Source organism: Oreochromis niloticus, unplaced genomic scaffold (genome assembly GCF_001858045.2).
Source record: "Oreochromis niloticus isolate F11D_XX unplaced genomic scaffold, O_niloticus_UMD_NMBU tig00001906_pilon, whole genome shotgun sequence".
Classification (NCBI taxonomy): Eukaryota; Metazoa; Chordata; class Actinopteri; order Cichliformes; family Cichlidae; genus Oreochromis; species Oreochromis niloticus.
Genome location: NW_020327503.1, coordinates 190811 through 198507, shown reverse-complemented (window position 1 = coordinate 198507; position 7697 = coordinate 190811). Strand labels below are relative to the sequence as shown.

At 38.1% G+C, this 7697-nt stretch overlaps 1 long non-coding RNA gene across 1 annotated transcript; it reads left to right on the top strand.

Moving 5' to 3' along the window:
- Positions 1 to 420: 420 nt before the first annotated feature.
- On the top strand, positions 421 to 709 carry LOC112844879 (uncharacterized). The gene is made up of 2 exons (XR_003217639.1): positions 421 to 480; positions 594 to 709. It is a non-coding gene; the product is annotated as an uncharacterized LOC112844879 (long non-coding RNA).
- The last annotated feature ends 6988 nt before the right edge of the window (positions 710 to 7697 follow it).

Below are 7697 nucleotides of genomic sequence, written 5' to 3'. Positions count from 1 at the left end.
ATTGCAACCAAGCCAGACAAATTTGGGATCAAGTTCTGGATGGCCACGGATTTGGACACCAAATATGTCTGCAGTGCATCTCCTTACTTGGGAAAGGACCCCAGTCGTCAGAAGGGAGAGAGGCTGGCAGAGAACGTGGTCATGAAACTGATGGAGCCGTTTTTGGATGATGGAAGAAATGTCACAACGGACAATTTCTTTACTTCACTGTCACTGTCGCACAGACTGCTGCAGCGCAAAACAACATTACTGGGCACGGTGAATAAAGTCCGGCGTGAACTTCCTCAGCTTGCAAAAGATACTGCAAAGCGAGAGGTATTCTCCACTTCAGTGCTTAGAAGTGGCAGTGTCTCCTTGACAATTTATGCACCTAAAAAAACCAAGACTGTGTGTGTTCTAAGTTCCATGCACCAAGACGTGACGATCGGTGACGGCAGAAAGAGGAAACCCAACACGATCACAGACTACAACCACATGAAGGTATGTGAATGTGTGTACAATTTTACACCAGTGCTACAATGTTTTCTGATGTGTGCTATACAGGCCTATAGAAAAAAACATATACTCATGACTCTCTCGCTCTGCTTTTACAGTGTGGTGTAGACGTGTTGGACCAAATGACATGGATGTATTCTGTAAGATCAGCAACACGCAGGTGGCCAGTAGCGGTTTTCTACAATATGCTGGACCTGGCGGCAGTGAATGCCTACATTTTGTACAAGGCATGTACAGGGTGGACAGGCAAAAGAAGATTGTTTCTGCGTCTTCTAGCTCAGCAACTTCGTAGCCGATTCATGCAGCACAAGGAAATCTTAGCACAGAGGCAGGCTGCTGCAGCTGCTGTGCCAGGGACTGTAACGACAACGCAGTGCCAGGTGCAAGAGAGCTGCAACAGGAATCGCAGCAGATTTACCTGTGCAACATGTAAGAAATTCACCTGTGCCAAATGCAGGGATGATGGACACTGGGTCTGCAAACGATGTAAAGTTTGAAACACTTTGAAATAAAACAGACTTGTGTACCCATATATTGTGAATGTCTGTCTTTTGTATGTAGGTTGTAAGACAGAAGTTTGGCCTGCCTTGGATCTGAGTAAACAAATGCCAATGTTGCGCACACAAACACACACACACACAGCAAATCTGCACTTATTTGTCCCACAAGTGGAAAATCTGCATTGTCATTGCAAAAAAGTATATATAGTATATCTATATATATATATATATATATATATATATATATACATATATATGTGTGTGTGTATATATATACACACACACACACACACACACATATATATATATATATATATATGTGTGTGTGTATATATATATACACACACACATATATATGTATATATATATGTGTGTGTGTGTATATATGATATAGATGTGTCTGTGTGTATAACTAGACTTTATGCATATTATATAAGGTGTGGCTATATAAATATATAAATATATGTACAACTCTGTGTATATATGTTTATGGACAGGCATGCAGGCAGGTAAGGAAGGAAAGTAGCCTTGCAGGGAAGGAAAAACTTGAATCTCTCATGGTTAGGGGTTGGGGGAGGGTGTGTTTGCACAACAAAAGCAGGAGAACAATGGAGCTGACGACCTGTGAAAATCTCAGCGGGGTACCAAGAGGTGTTAAGGTCGGGGGGAATTTACGCAAATTTGCGCAGGCCAGTAAATCTAGTAGTAGGGACTTGCACCAGGGAAAAAAGGCTCAGTAATTCTAGTGCTAAAGTATGACATCACAGACAGAGCAGTTATTTAGGAGCTGTTATGGTTGTAAATTATAGGTTTATTACTTAGAAAATGATCAATGAAGGATTTAGATAATAATAATGTTTCAGATGATTAACATACAGGATAATTCTGCTTCTATAAATGTTATGAAGTTTGATTTCTCTGAGGTTTCATAAATACTTATCTCTGACTGTAATTTCTGCTAACTGAGGCACTTACTAGTTGTTATTGTTAGTTAGTGCTTTTGTCTGATCTCAGCGAAGGTGACGATTATTCAGACTTTCAGGAGGTTTGAGATGAAACTGAAAGGCCCACAGAACCAAACACGTCTCAGCTGTGATCACACCAGAAACAGACAAACACAAAGTGATCAAACACACACCAAAGCCTACACTGCCATCTAGTGACACAAACTAGTACTGCTAGACAACCAGGCTGCTTTAAAGCAGGTGATATTTAGGCTGAAAAAAAAAATAAGTTGACAATAAACATTTGACAAAATCTTTTGGCAGCTAACATCTGGAAGTGAGCTGTTCTTTGGTGGTAATTAACAGTTTATTCTTGTTGGTAATTATGTAATGAAAGGTAGCAGTAAAAGTCACACACACACACACACACACACACTGACAACAACAACTACAGACACGTCTGTGACTGCCATGAACACCTGAGTGTAAGACGAGGACTGAATATGATACAGTAACAGTCAAATATGAATGTGTGTAACAGCGCATGATTATGTATTATACATATATCAGAAATATGTGACATTTAACAGTCAAATCTATCTGAACATGAAACCAGTGTTAAACCATTTCAGTCTCAGTCAGTGTTACTGAAACATTCATCTCCAACAGCATCACTGACACAGACAGTTGGAGCAGTTACAGTCAAATCATTGATCAGTGTTTTTATAACATGAGCTGCTGTTGCTGCACTAGTGCTGCTGCTCTCTTTCTCTTATTGTAGGTCTTTAGCCAACAATATCAAGTGTCTTCATATGACTGTTGTCTAATGTTCAAATGTAGATAACACCACCTGCACCACCCTGTTCCACAGCACAGCCCTCTCATGTAGGCTTGGCTGCAGCACATATTAGCAGCTGCAGTGACATCAGCTTTCTGTGCAGAACTAGACAGGAGATCCGCTCCATAGTGTCATCACATCTACAGACTGTTACATATTCTCACCTGGTAATAAGAAGCTGCTCACAGCTCCAAGATTAACAGACTGAAGGAAATACAAATGAAAGTTACAGTAAACTGAAATCTTGGAAACACAACATGAAACAGCTGGAAATATGTTCATGTTGCATAAAACACGTGTTGCATTACAGATATTTATATGATCCATATTTAAGGTGGATGGGCTCATCCAGCCACTCTCACACCATCATATCACCATCCTGGGTTAGTGTCTTGGTCTCAGGTCACAACATCAGCACAGTCTTGGCTTGGCTGAGGTAGCTGAGTGGTTCTTGTTGTCCCTGACAGCTGCAGGGACAGTGCCATCAGCCATGCAGCAGCACAATGACTGCTCAAAGTCAGTGTGGCTCAGTCTACTGTAAACATTGTCCTAAAGTGGTGGCAAAGTGGCTGCAAGCTGGCTGTACATGCACTGTGTCCAGTACTCCCAGTACATGCACCTGCAGATGATATCCACAAAGCTCTGAGTGTCACAGAGTGGGCCTGTGCTCAGGTCACTCTGCCCCATTGAATTCTACTCTTAAGAGTTTTACAAGTGTGAGTAAAGTTATATATACAAGTTGGTGGCTGATAAGTTCTTGTAGTGACCCCTGACCCCGTGGTTCTTATTGGTTAATAGTAGCTTAGAGCATCTGCACCAATCATAAAGCAGCAAGTTTGGAGCTCGTGGGTCTCTGCAAGTAAGTCCCTGTAATGTTGGCCAAGCCTGATATACTAGAAACATCTGTCATTACCAGCAGATGAAGCTGCCCTTAAAGCAGGATCTCACTTTAAACCTGACAAAAGAATTTGCTATTAGCATACTATGGTTATATGTCTCTCTCTCCTGTCTCTCACCTGTCTGCCTGGGCGGAGCTCAGCTGGGCTCCGCCCTTGGCCCACGCACCTGCCATGAATCTACCTGATGACCTGGACTCCTGGGCTATTTAAGCTGAGGCTCAGAAGGCTTCTTTGCTGGGTGGTGGACTTACTCTCGTCAGTACAGCCCCAATAAACCCCGTTTGTCGTGTGGTTACTCTGTTTATGCTCACCGCAGTTCTCTTGTGCTCAGGTTCTCGCACTCGTCCGTGACCCCGATCTGTGTCCCTGGTGGCGTGGAGTGGAGTGGAGTGAGTGTGCTGAAAACAAATACGAGAGGAGCGAGTGAGCGGAGCGTGTGTTGGACTTTGTCCCTTTTCCCCTGGACCATTGCACATCCTGCCCTGTACACGTGGGGTTTGTAAATAAATGTACGACTGCTGTTCTAGTTCAGCTGCTCTGCGCCTGCTGACAGCTGCAGTTATTATATGACATTTTATTATTGTATTATCCATCCATTCACCTCTACTGTTCTTGCATTACATCACATAGTCAGCATAAATATGTTTTTAATGAATGATGAAAGTGGGATGAATTTAATGAGCCCTTGTTGAGAGAGGTGGGACAGAGAGAGACAGAAGTCCCCCCCTCACCTCTTATTGCCTCTGAGAGAAATAAAAAGGTTTTAACATTTAGGCTGTTGTGTTTACAATGATATGAAGTGCTGTTAGTAAATCATCTTCATTCTGAATCAGAAGTTTAATGAATATGTTGAATGAGAATAATTGACCTGATTTAAATGTGTAGATGTTGTGTGTGTAGACTCAGCTTTGAGAGATTAGTGTGTGTGTGGCTGCAGGAATGTTGGAAGATAAGAAATGTGCCAGAACTCCATCCTGATAAAAGACAGGATATTTTATTTTTATTTTATTTTATTTTATTAATTGTTCATTTCAGGCACAACAAAATACATATATTGAACATAAGTGCACAAAAACAAAAACAAAAAAACAAACAAAATGTACCTGAAAAGGAGTGGGATGAAGAAAAACTTATTAAATCCCACCCCTATATTCACTCATCAACAAAAAATAAGCTTCCCGCAGCTACGCCCATCGTTGCAAACCAAACAAACCAAACCAAGCAAACAAATAGAACCTTCGTAACTAAATACAGAATATATTAATTATAAATTGCATTACCACAGGTAACAGGCAATAATATTTACAAAGTAACAAACACACATACATATACATACATACATATATATCTACACACACATGGACATATATATACATACATACGCACACACTTTTTTTTTTTTTTTTTTTTTGAATCCATACCAGCAATGGTAAGAGAACAGACATTACAGAGCACACCAAAACCATCATTGATTATACTGTGACCAGACCAACTGTTTGTAGAGGAATTTAAATCTATGAATATTTTTGCATTGTTTCAGTTGTAAACTCAGACTGTTCCAGATTTTCACACCACATACAGACACACAAAAACCTTTACGGGTTGTTCGAGTTCTAGGTAATTTGAATTCTCCGAAGCCTCTCACATTATAAGCCCTTTCTCGAATTTCAAATATAGATTGTAAATTTGCAGGTAGAAGTTTATGAAAGGCTTTGTATAAGATTATGGATGTATTGTAATTAACCAGATCCTGGAATTTAAGTAACTTTGCCTGAAGAAAGAGTTTGTGAGTATGATCTAGATAACCAGCCTTGTGAATAATACGCAGTGCTCGTTTCTGTACTGTGACTAATGGATTAGTTGTATTTTTATATGTGTTTCCCCACACTTCCACACAATATGTAAAATATGGAAGAACCAGGGTGCAGTACAGAGTACGAAGTGCATCTTTATCAAGGTATGGTTTCACTTTGTTCAAAACTGCGAGGCTTCTGGAAATTTTGGTTTTTATGTGTCTGACGTGGGGTTTCCATGAAATTTTGTTATCAATTACGACTCCCAAAAATTTGTTTTCACTCACATTATCAATTGGTACACCTTCAATGATAATTGGTAATTCTATATTATATTTTAAATTACCAAAAAACATTGCTTTAGTTTTATTTATATTAATGATAATTTATTTATATCCATCCATTTTTTTTATTAATTTTAGCTCCCTGTTTACGGTCATTACAAGATCAGTATAATCATCGCTACTGAAAAATATGTTGGTGTCATCTGCGAACAGTATGAGTTTAAGTACTTGAGAAGCATCAAAAATATCATTTATGTATGCATTGAAAAGTTTTGGTCCCAACACTGACCCTTGGGGAACACCACATGTAATACCAAGTTTCTCTGAATGGTAATGCCCTATGCTAACATATTGTTCCCGACCCGTTAGGTAACTTTTTAACCAGTTCCCAGCTTTCCCTCGAACACCATATCTTTCCAATTTATCCAATAAAATTGAGTGATTGATTGTGTCGAAGGCCTTTTTGAGATCAACAAAAATACCAACTGCATATTTATTTTTATCCAGTGCATTAGTAATTTCTTCTACTGCCTCAATTATCGACATTGAAGAGGTTCTTTGCGTTCTGAAACCATACTGACCAACATTTATTATTTGATGTTTTTCAAGGAATTTTTCTAATCTTGAATTAAAAAGTTTTTCTAAAATTTTTGAGAATTGAGGCAGTAGAGAAATAGACCTATAATTGGTAAAACTGTGTTTGTCATTACTTTTGTATAGTGGTATTACTTTCGCAATTTTCAATTTTTTTGGAAAACAACCGGACTGAAATGATAAATTACAGACATATGTTAAGGGACTAGCAATATTCAGAATAACCTGTTTAACTACAGACATATTTATGTCATGATAATCCATTGAAGACTTACTTTTACATTTTAATGTGATATTTATTACTTCTTGCTCATTTGTAGCTGAGAGGAACAGTGAAAAGGGATTTGATTTTATATTACTGATATTTTCATTTTTTTGACACGGGATGTCCGCTGCTAGTTCAGGGCCAACATTTATAAAAAATTTATTGAACCCATCAACAATGTTACTCATGTTGTGATTTTCACCATTTGCATCAATGAAATATTCAGGATATGATGTTCCAGAAGATCCTTGTTTAATTAAGTTATTTAACACATCCCAAGTTCCTTTTATATCGTTTTTATTTTCATATAATCTTCTTCTATAATAAAGTTGTTTACTCGTTCTGATAATATCAGTCAATTTATTTCTATATGCTTTATATCTTTGTTCCACTTCTTCTGTTTTTACTTTGATGAACTGTTTATACAGATTGTTTTTCTTTTTGCAAGCATTGATAATTCCTTTTGTGAGCCAAGGACTTTTTATCTTTTTTTTCTTTGTCCTGTGTTCGTTTACAGGACAATGTTTATTGTACAACATAGTGAAAATATCTAGGAAATTGTCATAAGCCTTGTCCACATCTGACTCTTCATACACCGAACTCCAATCTTGTTGTGCTAAATCGAAATTGAAGGCATGAATTGCTTCTTCATTTATTGTTCGCTTTGCTATCGTAATCTTGGTATCTATTTTTTTTAAATCACAGTCACACAAAGTAAAAACTGGTAAGTGGTCAGTTATGTCACAGACAAGCAGGCCACTATTAATTTGGAAATCCATGACATTAGTAAAAATGTTGTCAATAATAGTGGCGCTATGTGATGTTATTCTGCTTGGCTTTGTTATTGTTGGATATAGTGATAAGCTGTACATCATGTCAGTAAAGTCATCAATGGCTTTTAACCTTGTTGGGTTTAGTAAATCAATATTAAAATCACCACAGATGAATAGTAATTTTTGGTTCACCGAAGCAAACATTTTTTCTATCCATTCATTAAAAGTGTCAATACTTGAACTGGGTGTCCGATATATGCAACTTATTATGACATTTCTCTTTTTTTCATTCATGATCTCAATGGTCAAACA